Source organism: Podarcis filfolensis (genome assembly GCF_964270895.1).
Source record: "Podarcis filfolensis genome assembly, chromosome: 15".
In the NCBI taxonomy this organism is placed as follows: domain Eukaryota; kingdom Metazoa; phylum Chordata; class Lepidosauria; order Squamata; family Lacertidae; genus Podarcis; species Podarcis filfolensis.
This window is the reverse complement of record NC_139618.1, coordinates 18,377,792-18,394,547: the sequence shown is the minus strand read 5'-3', so window position 1 is coordinate 18,394,547 and position 16,756 is coordinate 18,377,792. Positions and strand designations below refer to the sequence as shown.

The following is a 16,756-nucleotide window of genomic DNA, read 5'->3' as shown; positions in this document are numbered from 1 at the left end:
ATTCTGCAGGAAGCTTCACTTCTCTTTCTAGTTCATCTGATGGCTAGGGATGGGGGAAGAAATCCAATCTTGTCTGCATTTTAGCAAGAAATTACCTAATCCACGCTTGTGAAACAAATGAAATCAAAACACAATTATGCCGCAAAATTCACACGTCTCCGAATCTTGCAATTCAGTTCTCCAGCCAACCAATGTGTACACAGATGCACATGTTAGGAGCAAGCGTACATGAAAAAAAATGCACGTCTTGAAAACAGCATATAAAAACACATCGTATGAGAGGAAGTTGTTTGTAACAATGTGAACTTTAAAGAGACTGCATACCAGAATGTGCAGATTTGCTCTAAAATGGTGATGAATGAAGAACCAAATTTAAGACTAGAAATGTCAGAAGCTGAAATTGACTGATTTTCTCATCCCCCACCTGATGAAGATGCAGTACCTTCCAACAAGGAAAAACTGGACATGAAGCATGGACTGGACTTTGGAGACATCCATGCACAGACCAGTGTGGTGTAGTAGTTAGAGTATTGGACTAGAACCAGTGAGACCAGAGTTCAAACCCCCCATTCAAGCCATGAAGCTTGACCCTTGGGCCAGTCACTGCCTCTCAGCCTAGCCTACTTCACATATATGCTGCTTTCAAGGTGTGCATTTCACAGGGTTGTTGTGAGAATTATAGGGGGGGGGAGAGAGAAACTATGTATACCACACTGAGCTTCTTGCAGAAAGAGGCAGGATATAAACACAGTTTATAACAACAAACAACAACAACAACTGAGATGGAGCAGGAGCTACAAGCCAGCCTCACCAGGTGGTCCTTGCCAGTTGGATGTGAAGCATCTTATTCTGTAAACCCCATTGGTAGACAACTACCAAGAGTAAGAACAAGCAAAATAGCATGTGTGAAGCTAGAATTGGACCCTTTATTGTTGCCATTAACTTCTGCAAGGAATTTGCCAGTGAATTATCAAACCATAATCATGTATATGTCGGCATCAGCTAGAACATGCTGTGCCGGGGTGGGGGGGGGGGAGAGAAAAGATGGAGGACATTAATAATCCCTACCATTGAGGAATGGGAAAGTAAAGTTGATGATTGCACAGTTATGTCTAAATTAACCAATTATGTGATAATATGAGGAGGAAGATAGCGAGAAAAACACATTTCTGAGTGGATGGGAACTGTTGAATGCTGGCAGAACAGAGTGCACATTTCCACAGACGCAACACATTTATCTGGTTTATTACATTTAATTTACTGATATTGTTAGGTTGTTGTTTTTCTCCTGTTCATCTATATAATTATGTTTGTGAAACCGTTATGTATAAGACAAAGTTTGAGAAATCTTTTCTTTTGATCAGGTCATCTTGCAGGCAGGGTGCCTAGTTGTCTCTTGTCACACATGCTGGTGGTACATGAAACACCAAAATGCAAGGAGACATTGAAATATCACCTCACTGGACCAGACTGAAGAGCCATCTCTTCTAGCATTCTGACAAACAAGATGCCTCTGGGAAAAATCAAAAGCCAGGCATGAAGGAGATCAGGCAGCCTCTGTTATTGTTTTTGTCTCAAATATTTAATAAGTCAGAGGTAGGCTGCCATGGCAGATGAACTGTCTGTTCTTAGGGAAGTGGTGCGTGTTTGGTAAAAGCACAGAGCGGCCTGGTTTGAACATCATAGTAAGGCAAACTATGACATACTGAGACCATGCAAATAGCCGGATTCCCAGAGAGGAACCCTGCATCCCCCTGGGGCTGGGAATAGGTGCAACTGCTCAATCCCCATAATATTTTGTGGGGAGGGGCATGCCTGCTGTTGGTGACACTAACCAGCAACCCAACCCACCTGGCCAGTCCTTTGATCTACCATCAGTTTGATTAGACTCATCACCTCCTTCCTTCCTAGAGCAAGAGAGGGAGGCAGAGACCCAGGCCAGCACTGGGGTGGGTGGGTGCATATGGGTTCCCTTTGGGTCCAACCTGTTTCACCTCTGATGCTGGGTGGGGATGTGATTGAAGAAAGCCTTCTATATAGCCTGGATAGCTCAGTTGATTAGAGCATGGTACAGATAACACCAAGGTTGCAGGTTTGATCACTGTATGGGATGCTAGATGTGATTCCCCCCCCTTCAGCTCTCCTACCCCACTAAATGAGTTTTCCTGGGGTAAGCAGCAGGGGGGGAAGGAAAAGGAAAAGCACTCGGACTGAAAGCATGGAGGGAAAGTAATTGTGCCTGAGTCCTATTCTGCCTTCCCAAGTTTGTTGCACCCAAATACTGCTAATGTTTGAAATGTACAGTATTTCCTAATTTCACAACTTGAATTCTAAATAGGACCTTGTTAAAGAAGCGTTAGTCAATTACTCACAAGAGAGTCATAGCCAATGGATTGATCAGTCAATAGGCAAATGTATGCCGATTTAATATCCAAGTAAATACAATAGTTTTGAAGCATTCTAAAATATGACAAAAAGTTACACACTGCAGGAACCATCTTAGAGGAGACAGAAGGGGCAACTGCTCCTGTCTCCTGCAGTTATTTTGAAGGAAAGTATTTTTATTTCTCCTTTCTTTCTTTTTTTAAAGGAAATCTTCTGATCAGCTAATCAAGGACAGGTTTTGATACGATTTGTTGACGTTTCATCTAACTGACTGACAAAACACTGCCGCACCGGTTATTTTGCATGTGACATTTCAAACTCAAAAATATCATTCTAAATGTAAATTTGAATTTTATCGCAAAATTTCAAGTCCAAATTTGAAGGCAGCTCTTGATTGTTTTGACAGGCATTGATTATGAAAAGTTATAATCTGTTTGCTGTCAAATACTCCTCCACACACTAAAACACCATTACATGACGAGTATCACATTCTGATAAATATCAGGTGCATAAAATGTGTAGGAGTGAAAATGTCACAGGGCAGAGAACGGAACTGAGGCCAAATCCACCACCCCCACCCCATCCCACAGGATTTTCCATTTAGCCCTCAACTTGTCCCTGTTCCAGAGACCACCTGTACACAATTAGCATCTTATCCAATTCTCCCACCCTGAGATTTGGGCCAGAGGCTCAATATGTGGGGCATAGGTTAGTGTTTGCTGGTACTTCTTTGAATTGTATGCAGGATACAAATGGCTGGTATCCAGCTAAAGAAACTACTTCTTCAAACAGTGCATAGTTAAGCTATGGAATTCTCTTGCACAGGTGGCAGTGATAGCCACCAACCTAGATGGCTTTCAAAGAGGATTAGACAAATTCATGGAGAAAAGGGTTACTAGCCATTACGACTATGTTCTGGAGGCAGCAATGCTTCTGAATGCCAGTTTTTGGCAACCAAAGGGCAGGGAAGTGCTCTTGTGCTTGAATCCTGCTTGTGGGTTTCCTATTTGGGGCATCTGGTTGGCCACTGTGAGAACAGGATGCTGGACTGGGTGGGTGATTGGCCTGATCCAGCAGACGCCTCTTATGCTCTTAACATGTTGCATCAGCATAAAGATTTTCATGTACACAGTGGAACTTCCCTCCCTTCCCCTCCCCTCCCCCTGCACCCTCCCAAAATCTGCTCTGGAGGGTTGGAGGAATTCCTAGAACATATTTAGGGAGTGCAAGGTGGGAGTGAGTAGTCTCATAGTGAAAGCAGAAATCATTGCACTGATGGAATGCATTTGTTACATACCACCCAATAGCAACAACGAAAAATCTCCCCCACAGCCAAGATGATCAAGCATCTGGAGACCAATCCTTATGAGGAGTGGCTGAGGGAGCTGGGTATGTTTAGGCTAGGAAAGAGAAGACTGAGAGGAGATACAACAGCCATCTTCTGATATCTAAAGCTCTGTCACATTAAGGATGGACCAAGTTTGTTTTTTTGTTGCTGCAGGGGCTAGGGCCTGAAGCAATGGATTCAAGTGTCAGGGACTGGACATTGGAGAAGGAATTATGGAGGGCAGAGGAGAGGAGGGCAGTATAGATTTACAACAGTGGTTTGCAGAAGGTCATGACTCTGAGACAGAAGAAAGGCAAAGCTGGGAGGTAATGGAAGAGGAGGAAGGGGAAGCAGCAGAGCCGGAGCAGCTGGCTGACACGTTATCATTAGACAGCATTCCTGACCCCCCTTCTCCTAGAACCTGGTGTGCAATGAGATTAGCAGAACAGAAAGCTCAGAGGCAGAGAGTACAGATCAGCTGGCGCAGGGATGACGTAGAAGAGGAGAGAGAGAGAGAGTGGGACTTTACTGGGAGCAACACCATTATTTAAGAGAGGCGACATTGCTATGTCTCTGTGAATCTTGAATAAATGACTTGGTAGGAACTCTTCTTTTTTATCTGCTTCTTGGCTGCCACCGTGGGAAGGATCGAATTTATAAGTTATAAGAAAGGAGATTCTGACTAAACATCAGAAAGAACTTTCTGACAGTAAGAGCTGTTTGACAGTGGAATGGACTCCCACAAGAGGATTCTGCAGCATAGTGGACCCTGGCATTGGACCATATAACAATCATAACTAGCAAGTATTAACAGACCATGTCCCTGAGATGTTCCCTGCTCTAAGTCTTACTAGCCCAAAATATCCCTCTCTCACACACACACAAATGTCAAATGCTTGGGGTTGTTTCCAATGCTATTTCTATCCAAGAGTAGATCCATTGAAGTTGGTAGATATTACTAATTTAGGCTTGTTAATTTCATGGGAACGACTCTGGAGCAAAACTTAATTGAATACTCACCTTGGTGAATATTCACCCAGATGATGTGAGTGATGAGAGAAGAGCTGGAGAGATTTCTGGTGCGAAATAAATGCCCACAGCAGATAATTTTTCGAGAGCCAATTTTGTCTCAGCTCTGGAGAGCGGCAATTTCTCCCAGCCCCTTTTGGAGTCCTTTCCCCGTGACAGTCCCACAAAAGGGACCAACAAAAGCTCAAAGCGAAAACACACACTTTTAATTATAAGAAGTGGGCTGCCTCCACATGTCACCCAAATTATATACACGTGTCGTAATTCACTCAGCAGGGCTTTTTGCCAATGTCAGCAAAATGAAAAGAGTTTCAATTACAGCCTTTGAATCGGAGGCCTGCGTATTGTTATTTATAATACAATGCATCCTGACGGCCGGGGAAAGAAAAGGAAGAGAGATGTACAGATGCCGGGGGGGGGGGATACCGTCCATCTTGGCAGTTAATTGAAATGCCTGCGCCTTCCTGAGATTGCTTCTTCTGGCCTCCATGACATTGGCTGGCGGGATATACCTGTTGTGTAGCGGGAGAGGGAGAATGAACACCTGTGGAAGGAATAGACTTGTCAACGGAAGACAGCTTCCATCCCCTGCAGATCAAATAGCCCAGTAGCGGCACAATGCTGCCTTTGAAATGAACCTCGGGCGGACGCCATCCAGACTGAGCTGCAAGGTTCTGATTGTTTCCTGAAGTGCTATCGGGGGCCCCGAGAGTCCCATTGGCTTGAAGTCACTCTTCACCCAAACTCCACGCTACAAACTTCTCCCCGGTGAAGTGTTTGAACCAGGTCCTCCTTTCCACACTGGTAAGAAGGGTGAAACAACCCATTTTTCTCTTATTTCTGCGATTATTTCCACTCTGTTGATGTGTGGGATCACACATGCAGGGCATTTATCTCCCAAAGCAAATGTGTGGTTTTTGCAACGGCAGGACTTTACAAGCAGTGCTGACATTTTAGTATGAATGGACCAGTATGGATGGAGCAGACAGCCCCATTGGCTACTCATTTAGGTGGGAAGGGCATAATGGGGCTAAAATTAGAGCGAGGCTGAGGTGGGGTTTCTCTTTTTAATTACGGCAACCTACACTGTTGCCTGTTATTTAATAGTGTAAGAAAAGCTTGCTGGGCCAAGCCAGTGGCCTATCTAGTCCAACTTACTGTTCCCACAGTAGCCAATCAGATGCCCATGGGAAACCTGCAAGCGGGATTAGAGCACAAAAGCGCTCTCTCCTTATGTGGTTTCTGGCAACTGGTATTCAGAAGCATTGCTACTTGCAATGGTGGAGGCAGAGTGTAGTCACTGCGGCTAGTAGCCATTGAGAGCCCTCTCCTCCATGAATTGGTCTTTGACTCTTTGAAAGCCATCAAACTGGTGACCATCACTGCCTCCCATGGGAGCCAGTTTCACAATTGCATGAAGGTCTTCCTTTTATCTGTCCTGCATCCTCCAACATTCTGTTTCATTGGATGCCCACGAGTTCTAGTGTTATGAGAGAGGTAGAAAAGCTTTTTTCTATCCACTTTCTCCATGGCATACATGATTTTATTAACTTATTTCATGTGACCTCTTGCTTGCATTTTCTCTAAACCGAGAAGTCCCCAACGTTGCAACCTTTCCTCAAAGAGGAGTTGCTTCACTGCCTCGATCAATTTGGTTGCAGTTTTCTGCCTCTTTTCTAACTCTACTCCTTCTTGAGGGGAGGTGATCAGAATTCCAGTATTCCAAATGTGATCACATACATTTGTATAATAGCATTGTATGCCACTATCAGAAATTTTATTTTCCTATCCTAGCAGTGCCTTTTTCACTGCTGCTACACACTGAATCCAGTTCAGACCCTGTGAGCAAATATGTGAAATTAAGAGGAAAAAATTACGCCAATATGCATCACTTTACACTTGTTTACACTGAATTGCCTTTGCCATTTTACTGCCCATTCTTTCAGTTTTGAGAGGTCCTTTTGGAGCTCTCCATAATCTCTTTTTGTTTCAATGATTCTGAATTTAAGCACTGACAAGGGCCCAATGTTTTGCACAGAAAGTGATGACTAGCTTGCTGTTGCTCATGGTGATGCATTGTTCCTCACCACTGGTCCTTGTTTAAGAGGCTGATGGACTTGTTGTTGCTCATTTTCATTTCCTTAGGTACCAACCAGCTTGCTAAAGAGCATCAACTCAGGCTGTTGTTCCAAGGACTATTGCATATTTATTCTCCATTCTGTGGAACTGGATTGCTTGTAAAATGCATTGCCTACAATGCTGTAAGAGGTCCCTCCTCCTTTTTCTCTCAAGCTTCTATTCAGAAACTTGCTGCTCTAGTCAGGAGGATGCTGTTGCACAGTTACAAATCAATAATTTTATTGGGGGGTGGGGGTGGGGTTTTCCATGAAATATCTATAGTCAATATCCCTATCATTCAATAAAATGTAAGTGTCTGAAACGAGGAATTCATTGGCTGGTGGTACAAAGCAATTTAGAAACAAACTACATTATGAAGAACAAGCCCTAATGCAGCACTCAAGTGATGATTAAACCTTGAAAATAAGTTAGATTTGAATTTTCACTAGTGATGGGCAACATCTTCTCAAATGAATCTTGAAATTAGCTCAGGTTTTCTGAGCTCTCTCAGGGAGCTCTTGAGAAGTGGGTAGCTTGGCATGCAAAGCTGGGAGAGTTCCACACTGAACTTCTGCCCAACTCTAGTCCTGGCCACGTTCTATGTCTAGTGATGGGCAACCCACTCCAAGACCAGTTCTTATTGATTTGTCTCTGAATAAACTGGGTTATTCTCTCAATCTAGGAAATAAATTGACCTGGAACAACCTAATGTGACCCAAACTGGTGTGGGTGGGTGTTATGATGTGGAGGACAACCGTCATTAAAACATCAACAAGCCAAATGGGTTTGGGGAATGGGTTGGAAATGGATAGCAAGGAGAGTAAGGAGCCGAATTCAAAGTTGATTAAAATCTAAGTGGCAGAAGCAATAATGGAGTCACAGTTGTCACCAAGCACTTCAGGCAAGCATAACGACCTGTTGAGTTTCATCCTTCAAACCGAAGTCCAGCAATAACTGTAAGTCACCCCAGCCATTCATAAGCTACCTCTGGACATCATGCTGTTCCTCCTTCATATAAATGGCCAAGGTGGTGCTGTTCCCACTGAAACACAGATAGATCTCTCTGAGGGGGGTGCGGGGGGGGGAGGAAGTAATCTAGATGTAGCACTCAAAGGATGCAGTGGGGGCTGCATCATGAAATAGTCTCTGGAGTTCAAAGCCAAATCTATACACTTTCTCTCAATTGCCTCCTCCGCCAACAGAAATAGCCGTGTGTGTATTCATAAGTAGACAGGCATCTTGTATCTATTTGCTAAATAAGCCTATCCATTCATTCACGGGAGTGAATTTGTAGCTATTATGATTCAAATGGCATGACATGCTTTATTTTTCTGCTATCGAGTTAAAAGAAGCAACAACCTGAAAATTGCAAAACCAAAGCAATTTGCTTTGCATAGGGACGTCTGGCAAATAAATTCTCTTTATGTGGATCAATAAATTCCCCCATCCGCTGCCTCCTCCTTCCCCCTGGGACAAAACAAAGCATGGGCACTCTAAAGAATATAGAGAGGGTTCCCTGACCCATTTCTGAGTATGGCATGCATTTTTTAAAAGATGACATGCTGTATTCATTACCTATTGATTTTAATCTCTCCCTCATCAACATTAACTGCTACCAGGAATTTGTACCAAGCCAGATCTTTGGGATGTCAATCAATTCATTAAACGTTTGTTTAGTGTGTCATGAGCATCACTATCTCTCATTAACCCACTATGCCAAAAATCAATCAATCAAATTGGGGGAAAGAGGAAGATATAGCAGAAGGTTAAGCTCCATCATAGGATATGGGAAGTAAGAACCAGAAAAAGACTGTGTATGGTGATCAGAACAAGGCAAGATCCATTCTACCCCACTTGCCATGGCTCAGACTACTGACATTCTTCCACACCTAATTTTTTGTCTATCTCACTGGTTCTACTGAATGCACAAGGTGATTATTTTAGTTGACCTTTTCTGGCATTCAGTCTAGGGCTGGTTGACAGGCATGTACAATTCCCATAGGGGGTTTAACTGACAATCTCTCTGCCTGGGTAGCTTTCAAAATTGTAGCCCTGGGTCTCCTAACAACCCCCAGCACCCTTAACAACTAATAGCTCTCAGAATACTTTGAGGAAAGCCATGTCTGGTTAAAGTGCTACCCTAGAACTTTATATGTGTAGTGTGAATGTTGCCTCAGTGTTGCCTTTGTAGAAATCAGCAGGGAGGAGGATGGGGACAAGTCCAGAGTTAGTTGGCTCTACCTGCCACTGGCCATAGCACTACTTGCTGTTGGTCTCCCTGCCTCCTGCTCTGCAAGTCCCAATGGGCACCAGCCATGGCAGAACCTCAATGCATGCAACTCCATGCACGGTGAACACTCTATAACATTCTAAATATGGCAGGTTGGCTGAAGCAAAGCCTGCTTCTTCAGTGCTGACCATTGTTCACATTAATTACCCCATACTGGGAATCTAAGGTGAAACGCCCATGTAGCAGAAGTTGCTCCCAGTTCCAATCACCCCACAGAGGAAGTTTAAGGTCCAAATAGCTTGCTGCTGCAGAAGATTAGGTTTCAGTAATACAGTTCCAGATACCGATATATACATACAGCTTGTAGACATTGCAGATACAGATATGGATATATATGTGTCAAAAATATCTCTGTTGCTCCAGCAATTCAAGATGTAGCACTGACTACTGAGCTGACATGCCTTCATTACTTATATAGTCAGCATCGGGCCACTACCATAGCAACTGACTTGGATGACCCTGCACCTGTTGCTTATCTCATCCATGAGGTGATTTGTGTCCATGAAAGAAATCAACCTCTTCCTCCAGTCCAGTTCCTTCAACACCCCACATTGAACATTGGGAATGAGATTATAATTAAACATGCCTGTGTGCTGGTTTTGCAACATTAGATGCATAGTTCCTTGTGTTTGCAAAGAGAGAAGTGTGACAGATTGTTCTGTGTTGATCATGTTGCTTTGTTAAGAGATATTAACAACCAACAGGGACAAATAGTTCTACAATGCATCAACATCTCTTATTCTCTTTTTGTCACAGTTTAATCTGGAACACACACAAAAAAGTGAGCATCAAACCTTGCTGAGAATTTCTTTTTTCTATGAAATGACACCTGTGCAAACAGCGCAGAGAGTTGGTTTCTCATTTATGCCAGCCACAGAAAAGCCAGCAAAAATAGTTTCTACACGGCAGCTTCTCCATAGTGAGCATGGAGCACGCAGCTTGAATCAATGCAATGGACACAGACACACAACAAGGGTTTCCAACACGGTGTCCGTGGGCACCAGTGTGCTCATGAGTAACTCCTAGGGTGCTCAGAAAAGGTCTCAGTAAATAGCTCTTCAAAAATCCATAATGCAGCTGAGATTGATTGCTTTTCCTGCTCAATTCCTGTTTGCACTTGCTCAGCCTCTCCAACATTAAACATGTCCTGCTTTAACATGCACACATTTCATTGGATGTCAGGATTGCATGCTGACCCCCACTCCTGTCTTTTCTGAACCAAGGGGAGGTACAAAGAGCTTCTCTCTCAGAGCAAGGGCAGTGATTGTTCATGCAGATACCTTTCCCCCCATTTCTGAGGCAGCAGATCAGGGGAGCGGATGCCCCCATACCAATCTGTAGTCCTTTGTCTCCTTCCACTCTTTTAGATGTGGCAGTCATTTCTCGTGCACCAAAGGCAGCCATTTTCTGCTAGGCCCCATGCAGCCATTTTGTGTTATGCTACAAGCACACTGGCAGCCATTTTGTGGCTGGCACCTCAGACACCTTCTCCAAATACCACATAGTTCTAGTACCCCATCAAGGTTGGAGACTATTGCAATCCTTAAGCCTTTTTGATAACTACATTTTTTCTCTCATTTCTCCAATACAACTCATGACAACATGACCACCTTAAACTCCAGATGGATGATTGTCGCAGGATTTAATGTATTAAAAAAAAGCCATCTAGGATCTCAGTGAGAAGAGCTGTCCTATTTTCCATGTGTATTTTCTTTTATTGTGGGGAAGCAGGCTTACAACCCCTGCTCCCAGCAATTTGTGGCAAGGCAGATATTGAACAACATATTTATCATGTGATAATTGGGTCCAGAGCCTGGCCTGGCAAGCCTCAAGGACAAAAATAGCTGCAGGGGATTTGGTAGGTTAGGCTAAAACTGTGGCTAATTTGCCTCAGGTCAGGATGAACCCATCTCAGCTAAAAACATTGCTGGCTTTCCCTGTCCCTCATGATACCAACCTGGTTCCATTTGGCACCATCAAATGTCTCCATGCAAGTTGGTGCACATCTGGATGGAGACAGAGTCATATGTGCTACTAAACCCCACAAGCAGTGAGTCGGTAGCTGTCCCTGAGATCACAGTACTGCCTTCCTCAAACATCTGGAATTTCTAGAAATTGGCTTACTGTTCACAGCTACCTCTGCCACCTTAGACTGTTTCCAGCCTGCTTTATCAGATCTGTGTTGGGAAATAGCAGCCCAAGAGGGTCTAAGATCTAGCACAGGTGTCGAGAACCACTGACTCTCCAAATGTTGCTGAAGTATAGTCAGGGGTGCCATCTCATGGGGGCCAAGCTATGTTGGCCCCCAACAATTTTTTGAGGGGCTCCCCCCCTCAATGTTCCAAATGATCAGGGGGTGGAAAAGGTTGAGCACAGAGCTGAACTCGGTGTGGCTTCTGTGGCCAGCTCCTCCTCCTCCTTCTGCTGTAGAAGGAGGCCCCAGCTGCTCCTGAAGTTGCAATGTGAATTCGCACATGTGAAGTCACTCTTAACCACCACTGCTCCCACATCTGCAACACAACTTGGTGCTTCTGAATACAACTCCCATCAGCCCGAGCCATTGACCATGCTTGTTGGGTCTGGTAGGAGTTGTAGTTCAGCAACCACTGGAGGGCGAAAAGTTCCCCATCCCTGATCTATCGGGTCTTTATCCAATTCTCTTTTGGAGTGAGCAAGAGATCTAGGCATCACCCCAAAATACAGGGCTGTCACTGATAAACACCAGTGCCCTTTGCTGTTGTCATGGGGAATTTCTTTATGTTTCTTTGATCCTTGCTCCATATTTTTGATAACAAAGGATTTTTAGGAGGGATGTCACATTACATCACTAGCTTCATATCCAAAAGGAGGAGTGGTAGCAGAGAGCAGACCCAGCCCCACGTCTGAGGAAACATCTACCCCAAACTTCCACCTTCCAGATGCACTGCGATCAGCCCCAGCCATCACAGTCAACAGTGAGGGATGTTGGGGACTGTATCCCAACAAGGCTGAAGAAAGCTGATCTAGTTCCAAGCTCAGACTTCACTCTAAGACAGTGTTTCCCAAACTTGGGTCTCCAGCTGTTTTTGGACTACAACTTCCATCATCCTTAGCTAGCAGGAGGAGTGGTCAGGGATGACTGGAACTGTAGTTCAAAAATAGTTGGAGACCCAAGTTAGGGAAACACTGGTGTAGACAATACAAAACTAGATGTATCAATAGAATGACTTGGTATAAGGCAGTTTCATGTGCTCCTGTGTACAAGTCTGGTCAGCTACACTACATGGGATTTGGGGTGGGGCGTGAATTGGGGCCATTTTGTCCTTATCATTTTAAGTCCCAGGGCTGCTTTCCTTTCTGAGCAACCTCCCAGGCTGGTGAAGAATGTGGCCTGGAGACAAGAGGGCATGATCTGGGTCATGTTGTCGCCTGAGTCCCAAGGGCCACACAAACAGCTCTGGGGGGCACATTTGACCTCCATGCCAGAGGCTCCTTGTTTTTAGGCCTATTTATCACCACTCATGGAGCTGAGCATCTTCAGTTTGCAAAATTTCTCTGAAAGGTAGACAGGGAGGAGTAGGAGGAGAAGGGGGGGAATATCCACGGGAGAGTAAACCACATGAATGGCGTTTAAAAACTGAAAGCTGCTACTTTAATTATGGGCTTTCCATTTTATCACCGATAGCATTTTCTCACACATTCATCAGTAGACCTGGTGATAAATCAATTGTGGCTAGCCAGAAGCTGCAGTCTGGCTCCATCCACTTCTCCTCCCTGAGAGCTCTGGAGTGATTAGTATGCAGCTCAGCACTAACAGACTGTGCATTTCGCATCAGCTTTGGACAAAGCTGGTATCAAGCAGATGCCCCCAGCACCGATTCTAGGCTGCTGGGTTTGGCTGCAGGGGAAAGAGGTGTGGGAAGGGGGAAGACAGATGAGGAAATGGAGAGAACCGACTATCTTAATGCTTTTAAGATTTTGCAACACAATCTCAAAGGTAAGGGGAAGGAAAGAAAGGACATTAAAGTGGGCGTTTTAGAGAAATTCTCGTGGGTATCTTTGGCTGCCTCAATAGTAATAATTGCAAGTGGCTGCTGTGGTGCTTGTGTTCTCCTTCCTAGAGGCTTGCAAAATCTCCCTATGAATATTCCTCTGCCACAAACTCATCAGATGCCGTCAGGGAAACCATTCCTTTTCAGACATGTGGGGTGGACGGAATCTGCTATATGGAGATCATAATGAAGGGTTATTATAGCCTGGTTTGCATGGAGCATTAAACCAGGGTTTCCCCAAACTTGGATCTTCAAGCTGGTTTTTTTTTTGGGCTACAACTCCCATCATCCCCAGCTAGCAGAACCAATGGTCAGGGATGGTGGGAACTGTAGTCCAATAAGAGCTGGAGACCCAAGTTTAAGGAAACACTGCATTAAACCATGGCTAAGAGAGGCTGAAATTTATAAACCAGCAATAAACTATGGCTTGCAAGTGGTGTTTGTTCCATGGTTGTGCTGTTGGGCCAGGTTCAGGTGATCAAATTTAAACATAGTTTATTTAACCACAGGTTATAAATCTCAGGTTAGAGTTGCATGGGAATCAGGCTGACAAGGGTTTGATGGGATAACTTTGGAACACCGAGAATCATCAACATCATATATACTGCATTGCATGAGACAGACAGACATGTGCATGCATAGCAGTGACTAGAAAGGAATGACTGCTGGGAGGACTGCAGAACAAAGAAATGCCATGTTGGAATGTAGCCCCACCTGCAATAAAACCTGTCTCTCCTGTATTGGTCTCTACAGCCACAGCAGGCACTGTAAATCTCCTATGGTTTGACTTTATCCCTGAAGGTGCATATTTCCATGGTCTCCAGTGATTGTTTCATTGCCCTCAGATCCATGGAAAACCACAAGGCTGTCTGGGCTCCATGCAATCAGAGAGGGCGCTTCGGAGCCAAACAGTCAATAGCCCTGGTTAACTCCACATTCCAGCGGGCCACCAGGGAATCAGCTAAAAGGCCATCAACATGGGATAAAACACCCCCTACCACTCTCTGGAAACCATTTGGAGCCATTAACTGGTAGGAGCGGAGCATCAGAATCGATCCCACCTCCCTGCAGAGGGGAAGGGTCATGGAGAAGTCTAGTTGTACCACGAAGTGATATCTTATCTTTGAATGCATGTGTTATATTTTTTAAAAAATGCAGAGGGGGGCATAATTGCAGTGCATGTGGGCCCTTTGACCAAAGGTTGTTCCAGAACTAAGCACTATACACTTATGAAATTAATGCACACAAGTTAATCATGTCAACAGTTTCAGTGGGCCTATTCTGCACTGGATGCACTTTGGATACAATCTATAACGTTGCATGGATTGCTCCCTATTCAAGACCCTAGCCACTTCCATTACCATCACCCTTGCCGGTTTTTGAAGCAACAGTTAGTGGTTCATGGCCACTGAATATCATTGGGATGTTCTGGGGGTCCCCTTCAGGGTTTTGACCCCTAACACACACACATTCCCGGTCTGCTAATAGCTTCCTCTGAGTGGTTCCAATTGTGGCTACATATACAAAGCCCTCACAGGCTGAACACCAGAAAGAAAGAGGATGATTAGGTCAGAAGCCTGATATGCTATTCAGGAAGCTTTTGCCTATTCCCTCCCACTTCCTTTCCATATACAATAACTTGTCCTTCACTATCTGTGGTCCAAAAACCACACAACTCAGCAAAAGCAGCTCTATGTGATTCGGCAGATCGTGGAGCTCAGCTCTCTGTTAATAGGAGCCCCTTGATTGCTAATTGAGGAGACACAACCTTTTCATACATTCATGGCTCTTGTTTGCAGGTGAAAGCCTTTGTTCGAGTGTGCAAAGGGAACAAGGCAGCCTGCAAGACAGTTCCGTTGCTAGAAAGCAGAAGCCCATTAAACTCTTCCTGCTGCGGCAGCACTGACCCTTCCATCTGCACCCCCAGGCGCTATTGAGCAACACACTTCTCGCTCGCTCCACAGCCTGTCACCCACTAAACATTACACTGCCTCTTGATCATTCACTTTTAGGTGCAGGCACCCGACAGGAGAGCCAGGGCATGCGAATCATTTACTTCTTAATGTGAATGGCAATCCCAAAAGGGAGAGATGAGCAGAGGCTAGAGAAGAGCGGAAGAAACTGATGTGTGTGGAGGGAGGCAGTAGCCTTAAGCTCTCAGATCTACTTCCACTGTCAGAGGCCCATTGCTGGGAACTGCAGGTGGGGAACATCCTGATGTATTCAGGCTCTGCTTGCAGGCTTCCACAGGTATCTGGTTGCAACTGTGGGAATAGATTGCTGGTCCAGATGATGCAGCAAAGCTCCTCTGCAGCAGCGGAGGAAGCCTCTCAGGCACCTGTGGCAAACCGCCCATAGGGGCGGGATGCAATTGGTGCCCGGGGGGGGGGGGCGATCGGCATGGCGATCAGCACCCAATGGGAGTGATTGGCATGGTGATTGGCACCCAGGGGGGAGGCGCGGCAATCCACCCGGGGGGGATTTTGTCACACACCCCCTCAGGGATGACACCCAGGGCGAACTGCCCCCACCACCTCCCTTCCTATGCCCCCTGCTCCTCTGACATTCTTCTCTCCAACTTCCAAGGTGCACCACTGATAGGGAAGCAGATGTTCCTGTTAGCCTCGTCTTGAAGACCAATCCGCCACCCCGCTTTCCCAAATGCTCTTTATGGCTGCAGCAAAGGTGTGTTTCTCAGTCTGACATTAATTAGGAGGCTTCGGCATCCAGCCTTCTGGCATTCTGGCCAGCTGAGCCCCTGCCACGCTGAGCCTTTTTATCTCTTGCTGAGCCTGGGAGATGGAACTCTCGCCCTCCTCTGCAGATGTTGTGAGAGACTCCGAGAGGCTGCAAGGAGCTGTTGCTATAATGACTCTTCTGCTCCAGAAGGCAGGTGGATTGGACACAGAAACAAGGAGGGAGGACAGAGCTAAACACTCCTTTCTCTTTAATGGGATTCTCTCTCATAGATATATAGATATAAGATATATAGACACACACACATACTGATTGCAACTCTAGCACTTCCTAATGCTCCTCTCAAACTGCAGTACCAGTTGCATTATGGAACTGTGGCTTTTTGACTGAGGCTAACCTACCTCACAGGGGACGCGGGTGGCGCTGTGGGTTAAACCACAGAGCCTAGGACTTGCCGATCAGAAGGTCGGCGGTTCGAATCCCCGTGATGGGGTGAGCTCCCATTGCTCGGTCCCTGCTCCTGCCAACCTAGCAGTTCGAAAGCACATCAAAGTGCAAGTAGATAAATAGGTACCACTCTGGTGGGAAGGTAAACGGCGTTTCCATGAGCTGCTCTGGTTCGCCAGAAGTGGCTTAGTCATGCTGGCCACATGACCCGGAAGCTGTACGCCAGCTCCCTCGGCCAATAAAGCGAGATGAGCGCCGCAACCCCAGAGTCAGTTACGACTGGACCTAATGGTCCCTTTACCTTTACCTTTAACCTACCTCACAGGGTTGTTGTGGGGATTAAACAAGGGGAGGGAGAGAACCATGTACATCTCCTTGAGCCCCTTGAGGGAAAAGGTTGGATATCAATACAATAAACAAACAAACTCTTGT

General features: G+C 45.4%; 1 protein-coding gene across 10 annotated transcripts in view; it reads right to left on the bottom strand.

The window, feature by feature from the left end:
* Positions 1–16,756, bottom strand: part of NTM (neurotrimin) — an 808,067-nt gene that overhangs the window by 697,570 nt on the left and 93,741 nt on the right. The gene's annotated exons all lie outside the window — the stretch shown is intronic.